The sequence below is a fragment of the Cyprinus carpio genome, chromosome B10 (assembly GCF_018340385.1).
Source record: "Cyprinus carpio isolate SPL01 chromosome B10, ASM1834038v1, whole genome shotgun sequence".
Classification (NCBI taxonomy): Eukaryota; Metazoa; Chordata; class Actinopteri; order Cypriniformes; family Cyprinidae; genus Cyprinus; species Cyprinus carpio.
This window is the reverse complement of record NC_056606.1, coordinates 21,529,722-21,546,304: the sequence shown is the minus strand read 5'-3', so window position 1 is coordinate 21,546,304 and position 16,583 is coordinate 21,529,722. Positions and strand designations below refer to the sequence as shown.

General features: G+C 36.4%; 1 long non-coding RNA gene across 1 annotated transcript; it reads left to right on the top strand.

Moving 5' to 3' along the window:
• The first annotated feature begins 10,011 nt into the window (after positions 1–10,011).
• Positions 10,012–12,166, top strand: LOC122138760. The gene is made up of 3 exons (XR_006155784.1): positions 10,012–10,174; positions 10,293–10,336; positions 11,893–12,166. It is a non-coding gene; the product is annotated as an uncharacterized LOC122138760 (long non-coding RNA).
• Positions 12,167–16,583: the final 4,417 nt, after the last annotated feature.

The following is a 16,583-nucleotide window of genomic DNA, read 5'->3' as shown; positions in this document are numbered from 1 at the left end:
GATAAAAAAAAAGGTAATTGTGACTTTTTTTATCTCACAATTCAGACTTTTTTTCTGGTAATGCTGAGTATTTTGAGATATAAGCTTCCAATTCTGAGAAGAAAAGTCAAAATTGTGAGAGAAAAGGTCACAGTTACATATTTTATTTTTAATTCTTTGCCGAAAAAAAAATAGAATTGTTTCATGTAAATTTAGAATTATAAGAAGAAAGTCTGAGAATTCTAAGTTTATTACATCTCACAATTCTGTTTTACAATTAGAATTGTGGCATGAAACGTTGCAATTATATATATATATATATATATATATATATATATATATATATATATATATATATATATATATATATATATATATATATATATATATATATATATATATATATATATATCCTTTTGGAGACAAATCACATATGAATGCAATTATCTTAAATTGAGAACAAATGGAGGCTTTACTGAAGCTTTTAAGATGTTTCTCCTGAGAAAAAGACTCTTATTTAGCTTCAGAAGAGATCAAACTGTGCTGACATTTGCCAAGTTTTCAGTTAAATCCTAATATGTACTCATCTTGAACATTTCTTATCAAATGATTCATTTTATAGTTTTGTACTCCTTCTGTGTTTGACTTATTTTTGTCTGTTTATTTCTCCCAAAGTTTTTTTTTTTTTTTTCTCAGGTGGACGTTGAGACGTGATTGAGATCTCCATCAAGTGGTTCAAGGTACAAAAGAGCATTTTACGAGCAGTAAACCCTTCATTATGTAACCCAGAATACTTATTCAGATTATTTGTTCACGTTGTTCCTGAATTAATAGACATTTAGCACTACAAACTGCTTCAGTGTATTTATATATCTTAAACACGCTCTAAAATGATTCATGTTTCTTTAAATCCTCCTTTTGCTGATAATTTGAGACATCTTTTGCCCGTGGCAGAGCTGAAACTGTGTCTCTCTCATTGATATACGGCACCAGAGCCGAAGCTTTGTTGAGTCGGGTATTTCCAGATGGCTCACAAAAGACTCAATTGACTCGCTCCTCTAATGTGTTAAAGCGTTTGCTCCCACATGACAAATTCGGAGGGGAAAAAACCCAGCCTCTCAGCATGTAAAAAAACAGTAAAAGATGAAATATCAAACAGATTTTCTCTTTCACTCTCGATTTTTGTGCATTTAGTTTCTCACCCAGCAATACGTGGCATTTATATAAATCAGTCATGCCAGGGCCTTGTCGCATTCGTATTCGGACCTTATCGGAGTGCCTGTGTATGAATAAAGTTTGTCTCTTACAGATACACTTACATCACGTCTCAATGTCTTATGCAATGGAGTCTGGAGCTCCGCCAGCATGCAGTGAACCAGAGAAGCAGAGAGACGTCCCAGCGGCCCGCAGCCCTGACAACACCCTTCTATCCCCCTCTGAAATCTTTATTTACTGCCCCCGCACTCCTGCTCCCTCGCCGGGGCAATTAAAGCACTGCTGTGTCAGACGGTGAGGCCGTGCACCTTCCTGAGGAGGTTCTGTGAGGTTATGCGTGGGACGATATACTTCATGTGTTTGCACGATAGATAAGCAATATCTAATATCTTTGCAACTGAAAGCAGATATCAGGTCTTAATTTAAACAATCAACTCTTTTTTTGATGTCAGGTTTTAAAAATTCTGAACAGTTATCAATCCACAGGGTCATAGAAATGAAAACAGCTTGGCTCATGAATATTAATTACATGATTTCCTTTTTGGTCTTTCACTTAAATATGCTGTTTAATGTCGCCAGCTACAATTTTTTTTTCCTTTGCATGTCAACCAAGCTAAATTTTGCTGTCAAAATATATTTTATGAAATAAAATAGTTTATTAGTTTCCTAAAAAGGTAGGTGAACTTAATGTTTACTTGAATAAATGTGCCGTGTTTTGCAAATTCTTGAGCAAAGTTTTAGTGTGAATATCCTGAAAATTTCCCTGAAATCTGGCAGGGCAACCATAATATGAACTTAAAAAATAAAATAAAGTTTTGATACATAAAAAAAAAAATAATTATGTTTTGATACAAATTGACCAAAAGCTTTAGTGTGAACATCGTTCATAAAACATGAGCAGAACAAATTTCTAATAATAATAATTTATTAATTACCCAAAAAGCTGCCAGGCAAACGTAATATGAACTATTAATGTAGCTTTAAATTATAAAATGTATGTTTCGATGCAAATTCATGACCAAATTTTTAGTACGAGCATCGTTAATGAAAGACGAACAAAACGGTTGTATAAGAATGGTGTTTTTTTGTTTTTTGGTGTGTATGTGTATGAAAACTCATGATTGAGGTCCAGAAATAATTACAGGCTAAAATTTAGCTGTTTACCAGAATGTCTATATCAGTGCATCCCTAGTCAGGTGTACTTAGGAAATGTAGGTGGATAATTTGGACCACCACCATCAACTACTTGTTTATTAAACAAGCTTTCTTGGCCTCTTGGTTCATCATGAGCACAGTTTAGTCACGTCCCCCGTGGAGAACACAAAGGATGTAATTGCTTTAACTTGAGCTCAATTGCTCCAATTTGAGGCAGTCTTACACGCCAGTCAGCTGTGCGGTGCGAGCGCCGTGCCAGGAAGCGCTATGGATTACCCGCTTCTGTGCAGAGCCCAAGCCGAAAAATAGCACAGAAATTCGATTTGTTTGAGACGGAGGCTTGTGGCTTTTAAATTCAGTACAAATTGCAGCAGTCTAGTGTCTTTTAAAGGCTATTATTGTGTCTTGTGCTAATGGTACATGCAGAGCTTCTATAATGGCACTTCGCTACTTGACCGTGATCTCTCGTGTCAGTTTGAGGTTTTGTCTTTCACACTGAGGGTCACAGTGATGATTAGGACAAACTGTTTGGGACACAGATGGTCCCTGAGGATGGATGGACATCTGTCCATTTACATCTTCTGTTTTTAGAAAGTTGGATGCATTACATCTTTTAAGCACACGACACCCATCCACGCACAATCCCACAGTCAACATGAAATCAAAATTAACCCTGTTTGCTTCACTGCATGATCCTGGTCTTACTGAGATGGAATGAAACAGCCCTGATTTGCTAAATAGACCTAATGTTGTCTAATTTGATGATAATTCACAATATAGGAATGAAGATTTGTCCAATTATATAAGGCCTATATGTAGCAGTTTTAATGCACGTATCAAAATAAAAGCAGTCAAATGTCAACGTTTTGGTTTTAATGACAAAAAGAATAATTGAAAATGTATCATTTAACTTCAGTGTTCAAATACTCCATTTAAAGGAACTGTTCAACCAAAAATGAAAATTTGCTGAAAATGTACTGACCCTCAGGCCATCCAAGATGTAGATGAGTTTGTGAAATGTAGCATTACATCACTTACTCACCAATGGATGCTCTGCAGTGAATGGGTGCCGTCAGAATGAGAGTCCAAACAGCTGATAAAAACATCACAATAATCCACACCACTCCAGTCCATCAGTTAACATCTTAAGAAGCTAAAATCTGCATGTATGTAAGAAACAATTCCATCAAGACATTTTTTAACTGTTGCTTCTGGCTAAAATATGAGCCCTCTGCTTCCTCCAGTGAAAAAGCATCTCGTCTGAATCGGGAGAGAAATATGCACAGAACAAACACCATTTACAAGCCAAAACACTTCTAAACAAATATGTAGGTGGATTTTGATGTGAGAGGACAACAGGAGATGGGAACTTTTCCACTGAAAAGTGTGTTATTATGGATTATTAACTTCCTATTTTCTCCAGAAGCAATGGTTTGAAGTTAAAAATGTCTTGATGGATTTGTTTCTTATAAACATGCAGCTTTGTACTTCACAAGACATTAATTGATGGACTGGAGTGGTGTGGATTATTGTGAGGTTTTTTCAGCTGTTTGGACTCTCATTCTGACGGCACCCATTCATTGCAGATATGGACGGCACTTTGTAATTTCCTGTCACTGTTTGGATGTAGTAAAACACCCACAGATGTGGCAGAAAACATCTGGGTCATGTTTTCTTTTTTTTCTGTCACTGGCCATTATTCTAACCATGAAATCAGGATGAGGCATAAAATAATGACATACATGTGAGAATTGAACAAATAGTTCAAATAGTAGATATAGGAATCATGTTTTCAGGTGATTATGGGATAATACAAGACCTCTTCAACTTAGAAATGATTTTCAAAAGCAAAAATGCAACAAAATGCATCATATTTTGTGAGAAACACTATTTTGGGAATCTGCATCCATAACAGGCAGTGTTGTTAGTTCAGGTTATTCTAAAGAAAAAAATGTTTGTCATTGCAGTCATTTAAACACATTTCCTCTGCAATCAATTGCAAATGCAATTTGCATTCAGGTCTAGTGCCTTTTTTGTATAAAACTCCCACTTTTCGCCATCAAACCAAATCCCAAACGATAAAATCCAGTCCTACCCTACATTTTTTTTTTCTAGTTGAATATTCTGTAAATGACACATTTCAGAAGTAAAACGGGTTACAAATGCCGTTTCATGTTGACTTTAAACACTTTCAAACATCTCTTCTGCGCCAAAACGGCTGGTGCGAGGAGATTTCCCACAAGGCATTTCTTATGAATGAGAGTTTCAGTTCCATTAGAGCTGCTGTGAAACATTATCAGCCTCTCGAGTTTCAGAACTTTTATGCGATAAACTTACTGTCCAAGTCATAACCTTGTGTAAATTAGCACACGGGATGTGAAGGATGTGCTTGGATGCTCCTAAGAGCGAGTTAAATCAGGTTACCTTGCAAATTTAACCACCCTAATCTTTCATTTTCTCCCATCCTGTCTGGTTTTTGCAGTAGATTTTCACCCAAAAAAATAAGATAAAGCTCAAATGTATAGCAATCTGTACTGCAAATCCACACTGGAACGGATGTGTGAAAGGAAAGTGTGTTGAGTTGTGTCATAAAGTGCTGTCCCTATCTAATGAAGGCCCAGGCCTTTTAAAGCAATAAGCAATCTCACACAGGCTGTTAATGCGATAAGCGATCTTGCGCAGGTTGTTAATGCGTGCTGAGAATGAATATATTCCTTTATGAGCCTCCGAAGACTAATTATGCAGCTCTTAAAATGTCGCAAACATATGATTACAGCCTTTAGCGCACACAATAAAGATTTGCACTTAATAAAGACCTCACAGCTGCGCTCAGCTGCTCGCCCATAAATCAGGAAAGTTATCGGGAAGTGAAGTGTGGAGGGGAACATGTGGAATTCTTTGATTCTCCGCGCTGCCTCCCCTTCCAGAGAGAGGTTTGGGTTACAGCCGTGGAACCGTCCTGCAGATTCTCCTCTGTTAGACACACTGTCAATCGGCTAGCCTTAAAGCAAGCACCTACGCCCCCTGTTGTCACCGAAAACGACCCGTTTGTGTAAAATACATGCCTAAAGCTTGCTGAGATTCCCATCATTTAAAGAGGTTGATCATGTGAAACATGTCGTTCCAAAACAGTATGACTTTCTTTGTCCGTTAAACTGAATGTTGTTTGGACTCACAAATTTTTCTTCTTTTGTGTTTCACAGAAGAAAGAATGCATTGGAAATGCATGAATTGATCAAATTGATACCTTGAATCCAATGCAATTCGTTTTGAGTAAAAGCATCTGCCAAATGGATAATATAAATTAAAAGAAAGTCAAACAGTTCAATTCATTTTAGTGAATCAGTTTGTTTGAATGTTCGTTTGTTGTCGCTATAAAAGATCTGTTTGTGTGCATGTCTACTTGAAAGCATAACTTGCTCTGATTCCTATAAATGAAAGGAGTTTTAAAGACATATTTTACCTGAAAATGAAAAATTTCAAACCTTTCTTTGTCCATTAAAATGAATGTTGTTTGGATCCCACTGACTTTTCTTCTTCTTTTGCGTTTCACAGGGGAAAGACTGAAATGGAAAGCGATACCTTGAATGCAATGTAAGTCACTTTGGATAAAAGCATCAAATGCCAAATGCATAAATGTAAATACATTCATTTTAGTGAATCAGTTTGTTTGAACTGTTGTTTGTTGTGACTGAAAACAATCTATTTGTGTGTGCATGTCTACTTGAATCTATAACTTGCTAATTTTCCCATATTTTAAATGAGTCAAAGGGATAGTTTATTTAAAAATTACATTTCTGTGACCATTTTCTATCCATCATGTCATTCCAGATCAGTATGACTTTCCTTGTTTATGAAACTGTTAATTGTATCCCACTGATTTTTGTTGTTGGTTTGTGTTGCACAGGAGAAAGAAAGTCAAAGGTTAATTTATTTTAGTCAATTAGTTTGTTTGGATGATTCATGTTCAAAAAAAAAAAAAAAAAAGAGAGAGATTCTCTGACTCATTTCTGAGTCCTGTGCTGCAAAATAATGATCTAATTTACTTTCTGCTTGCAGCTTCAATGCAGATGCAATAACCAATCCTAAAACATCATATGGGGAAAATTAAATTCATTTTAGTGAATCAGTTTGTTTGGATGGTTCATGTTCAAAAAATGATTCACAGACTCATTTGAGTCCTGTGCAGCAAAATAATGATTGCACTGCTGGTGTGTGACACTACTTTTCACAATCAAAAGTGGTTATTTTTTTCCCTTAATGCTTTTATGTCAGATGCAATTTGATGAAAATAAATTATTCATAATTATTTAATAAGATACTAACTTAACTTCAAAGTAAGTAGTTTATAAGTGTCAATAACTAAAAGCTGTATGACTTTCTTAGTCCATTAAACTGAATGTTGTTTGAACCCCACTTTCTTCTTCTTTTTGTGTTTTACAGGACAAAGAAAGCCAAACAATTTGATTTATTTTTGTGAATCAGTTTGTTTGAGTGGTTCATGTTAAAAAAAAATGATTCACTTACTCTTTTGAGTCCTGTAAAGCAAAACTATTATTTGACTGCTAGTGTGTGTTTATCTATTTCATGCCAGTAACACTAATGATTTTATGCCAGATGCATACTGATAAAAGTATAATGATTAATCATCGAATAATTATTTAATAAGATTACTAATTTAAATAGCTTCAATGTTGTCACTTGTAAACAAAACAATTAAAACCTGTATGACTTTCTTCGTCCAATAAAATGAAAGTTGACTTCTCTTCTGGAATGACATGAGGGGGAATAAATCATGACAATTTCATTTTTGGGGGTGAACTGTTCCTTTAAACAATAAGCTGCTTATTGCTACTTATCAGCTACTAGACTAAATTGAAGCTATTTAAGTGGGTAATCTTATTAAATAATTATTCAGTGATTAATCATTTATTTTTATCAGTATGTATCTGGCATAGAAGCATTGTGGCATGAAATACATAAATGTACACCAAATTGAAAATGTTTGAAAACATGTAATTATTTTGCTGCACAGGACTCAAATGAGTCTGCGAATCATTTCTTTGAACACGAACCTTTCAAACACACTAAAATGAACTGAACTTTCCCATATGGTGTTTTAGGATTGTGTTTGGTTATTGCATCTTTGTTAAAGCTGCAGGCATGATGTGTCAAAATACAGCTTGTGTAACCAAAACAGCAGCTATGCTACAATAAATATACTCTCTCTTGTGCGTTACATCATATCAATGCACATGCATGAAAAAAAAAAAAAAGAAAAAAAAACTAGCGTGTCCTTGCATCAGTGCATGTCACAGGAGATGTGAGAGGGAGAAAAAAATGATGAAACCGGAGACTGCAGAAGCGGCCTGCAGAGATCATATTAGGAGCTGCGACCATCGATCGGTTCTAGCACTTAAATTTCAAGCGTGACAAAACTGTAGGCAAATTAATTGTTCGCCAGAATATTACACATCAGAGTACATTAATCCTCTCCAGAGCTGCACGCCATATGAATACTAATAGAGCTGCCAGACGCCTCTCCTCTTGTCTGCCTCGCGTCCATTCGCTCGTCTGCTCCTCTCTCCTTTTGTTTCCTTCTTATTTCCCGTCCTCATTGTTTTTCGTCTCTCTCTCTCTCCCCCTCTCTCGTCTTTTCTCCTTCAATTGCGAGTGACATTAACTGGCAACAGCATTCATTAATATTCATATATCCTCCCAATACCTGCGGTATCTGCGAGCCGCGCGCCTTCTTTTTGTTATCGACTCGTTTGAAGTGTTTCCTTTTTTAAAAAATAATTGTCTGTAAAATTTGGAACTGACACTTAAATCTTATCCTTTATGGGCCTTGGCAGGTATTGGGGCGCTAAACGTATAAATAAATCTGGGATTGCACCAGAAAGAGGAAGAGAGTCTTCACAGTAGGAACATTATTGCGTGTTAAAGTCATAAAATAAAACCTGTATGTAAAGTGTGCACTCGGCCGTGTGTTTTCAATTAAAAGTGTGAGTTTACGTGTTAAATAATCCAGTTGAAATACTCTCTCCCACTCTCATTTTTTTTTTCTTTCTCACAGAAAACCATCCTGGCTAGTCCAAACATTGGAGCGATTCTCGGGTTTCAGACCCCCACCTTGTCTTCTGTGCCGAGTTCAGCCAGGCTCCTGGTCAGAAACACACACACATCTAATTCGAGTTCGAAGATTTGCGAATAACCCGAATGGGATCAAATTAAAATTCCAAGACGGGAGGAAAAAAGCAATATGGGGTTTGAAAGTGGCCCCTGCTTCTTTAAGCTGGATTTAAGTGATCAAAGTTCCATATGAGGCAGCCATTGGTGGTATTGAGTTACTCTAATGGCTGCCATGTGCTACTGCCGACGGGCCCGATCCGCGGACGTCTCGAGGGTGTCAGGCGCAAGACAGTTGTAAAAAGAGGCTTTACAATAGTGAGAGCGGCTAAAAACCAGATGCCTGGTGCACTTTCAGACCTTGCTCGCTGGAGATACTGTGCATTTTTTTCCGAATTAGCTCCAGATTTTTTGAAGAGCATCGATCAAGGCGTCCGGCGGGTCTCTCAAGACCGTACCAGCCGACAGCGGCCCCCTCTCTATCGCTTATTTACTGATGCGTGGCTTCCCCATTCCCACTAAACTGCAGGAGACACAAGTGACAATAAAAGTCAAACACTCGGTGGTTGCCGGAGTCCTGGCTGGTTATTAGTATGTAAATGAAATCATCACAGCTGTTCTATGCGCGGAGAGGGGGAGAGAGGAGACAACAAACCCTGCATTCTGATGCTGTCTCCTGAACAACCATCAGGCGCTGGCCACCTCTTCCATACCCTGCAGTCAAGCAATAATGCATGCACAAGTGCTTTTATGCATGCAATTAAATTATGGCTAAAATATAGTGTACACATATACAGGTTAATTAGCAAAACGGCTGCGATTGCTTTCGTTCAGTGAATGCCTGTAGATGTTGTTTTGTTATCGCAAAAGCTTTATAGCTAGACTGTTTAAAAAACTAAGCACATAAAAGCAGTACTTGGATGAGTTTAAAGATGGGATTTAGATCTATAGCAGTGCACATAAAGGGGGAAAAAAAACATTTTATGAATTTTTCCTGTTCATTTGAGGAAAAGCTTTACAGAACCAGTATGGCGAACAAGTCCTTGTAAAGCTTTTTTGTTTGTTAAAATAAATTTAAAATTATTTATAAAAATTTTACAAAAGTCAATATAAAAAACAGAAAAAAAAATACACAAAAAATTATTATTAATTTTAAAATAATTAAAAAAAATTAATAAAAATATTTATTTAATATTTAGATTTAAATTATTATATATGTATAAATTTATTTAAATGTTTCATATTTATAATTAAGTCAGTGCTTATAACAGTCCTTGTTAAAACCAGACATAAATACATACATACATACATTTCGCATTTAAAGCTTTTTTTTGTGATAAAATAATTCAGATGTATATTCTGAAATTTTACATATATTTTTAAATAATAGTAATTTACATTTATAAAATTACTTATATTTATAATTATTTAGCAGATGCTTATAGCAGGCACATGAAATGTATGTGTATTTAAAGCTTTTTGTCCGTGTTAAAATAATTCAAACATATACTGTATTTTTTAATTATGAATTAATTTTTTTAAATATTTTTAGTTAGCAGTTGCATTTATAAAATGATTTATATTCAGTATGTATTTGCATATATAAAACTATTTATATAATCATATTTTCTTAGGAGATGATTTTTTTCAAAGTGACCTACAAATGAAGAATCCAACAAAGTGTGTCATCCCGAGAGTAAGTAACATAAGAAAATACTTTCTCATATCCCAGTTTATTATACTGAGTAAATATTTGTATGTTACTTCTCCTGAAAAGTGTAAATGGTTTTGAATTATTGCTCTGTTTGTTTCAGCATCCCGACCATCCTGACACAGCAACATCAGGTCAACCAATGGGGTGAGTTTGGGGCGGGACTACCTGCTGTTCCAGCCAATGGCAGAAGGGCTGAGTGCTTTGAACAACAGTCATTATTTTTGCAGTTAGATTTGGGTTACTATAGGGATGTAGAAATGACACGCTTCAGCTTTGTGTTACGTGCTCACAAATGATGAGAACAACATCAAACTCGAACATTACGAGGAAGTGCATTGCATCAATATGAATGAATATTTCAAGTTTTCATCCTAACAAGTCAAAAAACATACACATAACATCAGTATGGAGGTTTACTTAAATCTGTGATTTAAACATGCAGCATGTAAACTCTAGAATTCCAGACCCAAATCAGGGGCCCAAATCCTTTTCTTATTTATTTTTCCAAAGGATAATATTATGAGAAAACTCACATTTTTTCCCAGACAGTAAACAAAAGCATTCCCCCCGAAAACTGATTTCTGCCGCAAATGAAACATAGACGGGCGTTAGACGCTGCCAAATCTCCGGCTGAAATTGTTTCCATATCTGCGCCATGTATTCAATGCCCATCTGCCCGAACTCCTGCACATACCGCCAGCAAAAACACAATGAGTAATTCTCTCCAAACATAGACATAAAACCTGCCGTTCCTGCTCCATCACTGCTATGTTTGAGAGAACGCGAAAAATATCTCCTCTCAGATTGTCCGCTTGAGAATACTAATTAGGCCACCATTGTGGAAAATGTTACACGTGAAGGCTTTGATCACGGGTCGAAGTCTTGGGATGGGATGTGTTGAACTTAAGCTTTCAATCTAAATAAAGAGCTGCTTTTCAGCTCGGCCCATCTCCAACTGCTAAATAAATAATGCTCTACGATATAGTCGACAGGCAAAATGTCAGATTGTCTGCTATTTAAATGCATAGAGGTGTGATGAGTGAAACATATGGGAGATTTGAGAGCTAGCAGCGCTTTCTGATCAAACCAGGCGTGTAGTGTGCGTTTTGGCTGCTTTTGACGAAGTCATCCTTGGATATGTGAAGGGTTTTATGTAAAAATATGCTAACATACCATCACGGTGCATCTGTATCACTTCGTCTGCCACGTTTCATTAAGCTAAATTTTATGACGTGTTCTCTTTAAGTCTGGGAATTTATGGATAGCTGTCTCTCGAAATTCCGTCACGTCAACAGCATCGCTCTTCATTCGCATCCGTAAACTAAGAAGAATTATTACGAAGCACCACCATAAAAAAGACTACATTAATTAAGAAGCGTTTACATAAGCTCTAATGTCTGGAGCGAGTGAACTTGCACGCTAAGAAATGTTTATTCCAAGCGTGAAATAAACTATGTTCTCTGGCCTGAATTGTTTGATATCGAGAGGTTAGAGAGTGAGGAGCTTTGTTTGTTCACTTCACCTTCCCTCCTACACTCACTGTCTCCCCCTGTGATTAAAAAACATCATCAGCATCTCATTAGCACTGATTTGCATAGTAACAGCATGAATATTGTGAGTGTGTTTCTGGGGGTAGGGGTAACTTAATGAATGCGACAGCCTCTTCTGTTTAACTAATTTTTTGCCTCATCCATATTCAGATGACTCTTGGAATCAGACAGTGGTTAAACTTTCACGCTGAAGACATGCAGACGTGATCGCCAGAATGTTGCACCTGATTCCTGAACCCAGAGGAGAATTTTAGATTCAGATGTTGCTCTTTTAAGGCTCCAGAGACTCCAAGGCATCATGAAATTTACATTATTTACTTTTGCAATACATGTCTGTGGTCTCATCGTGCATGATTCATCAGTACACGCTGTTTGAAAGGACAAAAAGGTTTGTCACTTGTAAATACGTCACATTACGGATGCAAAGCGGTCGTGAATGGCGTATCAAATGTTTTGTTGAAGTGTCATTGAAAAAATCAAAATACTCACAGTTCAAATTGAGCTCAGCGTTGTTTGAGACGTTGTTGAAACTCTCTTCTCTTCTGGTATTTTATGATTTAAATCTGTGGTCGTTTGTGAATTTTCTTTATTTGCAACAAAGCCCTTCCAAACTCAGTTGCTCACAGGTTGCTCGTTCATAGCTCAAAAACTTAATGGAGATCCTAGTTACGTTTCACGCAAGTATAAACTTTGTTTCAGATGTTTCTCCTAAATTGCTTAGAAGAAATAAAAAATACACACAAATGAATCAGTTGTTGAGTTCATACTGATATATCTGAGAACTGTTTGAGATGTTGTTAAGAAACTCTGGATGAGATGCATGTGAGATCATTTTTGGTTTTATGATTTAAGTCTCTCGATTTAATCACATTTCTGTCATTTGTTATTTTTCTTTATATAAGAAAAGTCCATCCAAACTGAATTGCTCACAGGTTGCTCATTCATAGTTTAAAAGACATAATAGAAAGCCTATTTATGTTAATGTAAAAATTCCTTGGAAAAATTTAAAGTGCACTTAAAGTCAGTTGTTGAGTTCATATTGATTATTGTTGGTTATGTCATTTAAATCTCTCAATCTAAATTTCTGTCATTTGTGATTTTTAATTTTTTTTATTATTATTACAGAAAAGCCCTTCCAAACTGAATTGCTCACAGGCTGCTCATTCACATCGCAAAAGACCTAATGGAGATCCTTGTTATGTTTCATGTAAGTACTAACTTGGTTTCAGATCTTTCCCCTAAAATACACACAAATGAGTCAGTTGTTGAGCTTGTGTTTAGACTGACAGCAGACTTAGTAAAATTTGAGACATTATTGAGCTCTCTTGTGAAACCTAGTTATGTGTGATTATTGTTGAAGTTAAATCTCTCAAATCTCATTGCTGTCATTTGTGATTTTATGTTTCATGCAAGTATCAAATTGCTTTTAGGTGCTATCCTAAAATTGCTTTAGATATAATACACACAAACGAGTCAGTTGTTGAATTCATACTGAGATGCATGTGCGATTATTGTATTTATTATTTAAAAAACCCATCATAATAACACTCATTTCATTCATAATTAATTTTTCTTTATTACGGGAAAGCCCATCTGATCTGAATTGCTCACAAGTTGCTTATTCACAGCTCAAATAATGTCAAAATTATGGGCTTTTTTATGCCTAAAATACATAAAACATAATATATATAATATAAATATTGCCTAAATACACACAAATGAGTTGAGTTCACATAGAGTTTGATTACAGACTTTGGCGTCTCGATATATCTGGGTACGGTTTAAGACATTGTGATCTCTTTTAATATTTTGGAGGAGATGCATGTGAGATTATTCTTTTTTTTTATTTTTTATTTTTTTATGATTTAAGTATCCATTTGCTTGCAGTTTGAAAGTCCATCCAAACTGAATTGCTCACAGATTGCTCATTCATGACTCAAAAGACCTAATGGAGATCCTAGTTATACTCCTAGAATTCCTTTGGATAAGTAAAAATAAATAAGCCAGTACTCCATTACAGATCAATACAATGAACATGGGCAGCTCATACGGTCTCAGAAGATTTTGACGAGAATTCTCGGAGCTCACATTGAGATCTTCTGTTCAGGTGCCATTCGGTTTTGGCACTTCCTTCCCGTGCCGCATGATGGATGAAGCCAGTGAATTGCAGCGTGCAGTATTTTGCTGCAGTTGATTGCAAACTGACTCCGGGTAACATAATTATTTACACTGACACAATAATGTAAAATGATTAACATCCGCTCATATTCATACCCGTATAAATCACCGGCCCACGTCGAGTTCATCGTTCAGGGAGGGCCGGCGTCTCGCCCTGAGATTGGACGGCGGCCAGATAAGAAGAGTATTAATCGTGGAGATATGCCGCATGGTCGTTTAAAACTTTGAGAAAAGAGAGGCCCTGGCAGTGGCTTTGGCAGAGCGATAGTTTCTGGCTCCAGCGGGCAGCGCTCAAGATGGATCGCCACCCTCCTAACGTCCACAACATAGATGTCCTACCTATGCATGAAATAAGGCTTGACCGGCCAGCATGCACTTTTTCTACCCCTTTCTCCCCCAAAATGAGAATTACTGCTGGGAGGCTCCGGACAATTTTATGTAGGGCTGGAGAACAAAAATCAATATTTAATTATCTGTGAGCGTTTGGTGTCACTACATCTTTAGATCTGTAGGGTGGAGTGGACAGGGTCACCGGGCCGGTAAGTGAGTCCGTCAGTGACGAGGCCTTCTCGTCCCAAGGCTCCGATTGGCCTGTCTTCAATCACCGCAGGAGTGATGACTGACAAGTCATTTATACGTCGACCTGCGTGTTTGGAGAAGGCCACCTTAAGAATGAGCCTGCGTGACGTGCGTACAGTATGCTTGAAGTTAAATATGGTTTTGACCTATCAGAAAAATGGCTTAAATGCCCCACCTAGAGGCAGGATGGGACACTTACTGCTTTCGTGGGTGGAATCATGTTGAAAGGAGCGTGAATTTATTTTAATAACCAAAGAGCAGAGCATAATACTGGTCATTGTTTGATTATTTCCAGATTTTAATCAGAAATGGGCAACATGTCTGGTCCATTTGATCCACAGCGGGGTCCCAAAGTCTGAGCCCCACCGTCTTACATTTGATTAGTGACCTAAAAACAATGCAGAATATTAGATTGATTGATTTATGAAAATTTTAATTTGTACATTTTATTTTTTATTTATAAAATGTGTAAAACTATTTCTTTATTTTCATTTTATCTTTTTTTTCCATATTTAAATTCAGTAAATAAATGTAATCTCTGACTCTAATTTAATTCACACACTGGTTTGTAGTTGAATACCGCATGCATTTATTTTAATTAGAAATGATCAGATCAGACTGAAAATGCTTCCTGTTTTACATTCTCTTATTTAATATTTTTTTCTTTTTTTTCTGCATTTTATTAGTGACCTTAGTGATTAGTCTTAAACATTCTTTATTTTGTCAAACCTTTCTTTCTTTTACATTTTTCAAAATCCTAAAATTGATATCAGTATAAAATTCATAAAAATGAATTTTGGACTTTATCTGTTATAATTTCTTTAACACACTGGTTTGTAGTTTTACTTTATGTGAAACCATTTTAAAATGCATATAGACATAATACTAATAATTCTTTGATTATTTTCAATTTTCCAGTTTGAAAACTTCTCAGTGCCATCATGATCCATTGGCACTATCCGTTTTGATTTATTTAGCATATCTTATGGTGTTTTCGAGCATATCAAAAATGTCTTCCATCCACCGCCATAAAAATCCATTATGGCTTAATAATAGATATAATGGAGATGAAGGCAATTAAAAATTTCATAGACACTTGGCGCTTGTAATATACGTACAATCCGTTTGTGTCCGTTCATTTGGCTAATGATTTCTTCCGAAGAGAAAATGAACTTGGAATGCAAGAGTCAAACTCGAAACGCTTGAACTCCTGTAATTACTGACCACGATTCTTTCATGAAAGTAGTTCAGGGACAGACTCTTTTCCCAGAGCCGGCCGCTCGCTTTTGGGTTCGTAAGAGACAGTTTTGTACCTCTTTTTTCCAAATGTCCTTTGCACTCACAGTTAGAGGACACAGAATTGGGACCCTTCTTGAGTTTAATGGTAGCGCACAGCCAATCGATACACTTCAGCTACAAAGGAACAGTTGAGGGACCAAAGGCCCAAACGCATTACACGCTGGTCAAGGCCAATAGCAATCTGATGTTGAGGTTAGAAAAACACGCTAGAACTGTTAGCCTCCAGTTGCTCAGGCGGGCCGCTTCGGTAGACCAATCTGTCTTTGATTTACCATTGTCACAGTTCAACTCCCAGTACGGGGCGGAACGCGAATAAGATGTAAAAACCTTCTTGAAAAGTCTTTGTGGTAAAGCATCAATTAGCCCTAGAGCTAACTGCTAAATTGTGGGCTATTTGCAGAATGGAAAACTGGAAATGTAAGGTCGTGCATAATATGTTCATTTAAGGTCAAGTCCGGTGCATTGCATTGCATTGCATTCTGGGATACAGTGTCCAGTGCAGTGTGATTTGGTTGTTGCAATTTGATTACTAGCTTTCTATTTACTAAATACTGTGCAGTATGCACTGTATACTGTGTATGATTTATTTTTTTAAATACTATGAAATGGTGTGCAGTTCTAAACATTTTGATTTAGTATTATGCTTTATTGTTGTCACATGACCAGTTAACATCTGTTTTGCATTTCTAATCTAATTTTTTGGGAGCCTAGAAAAGTCAAGTAAAGGATGTTAAAATCGCAACTGATATCACTTGTGGTTTCCTTTATTAAACTGAAACTGTAAA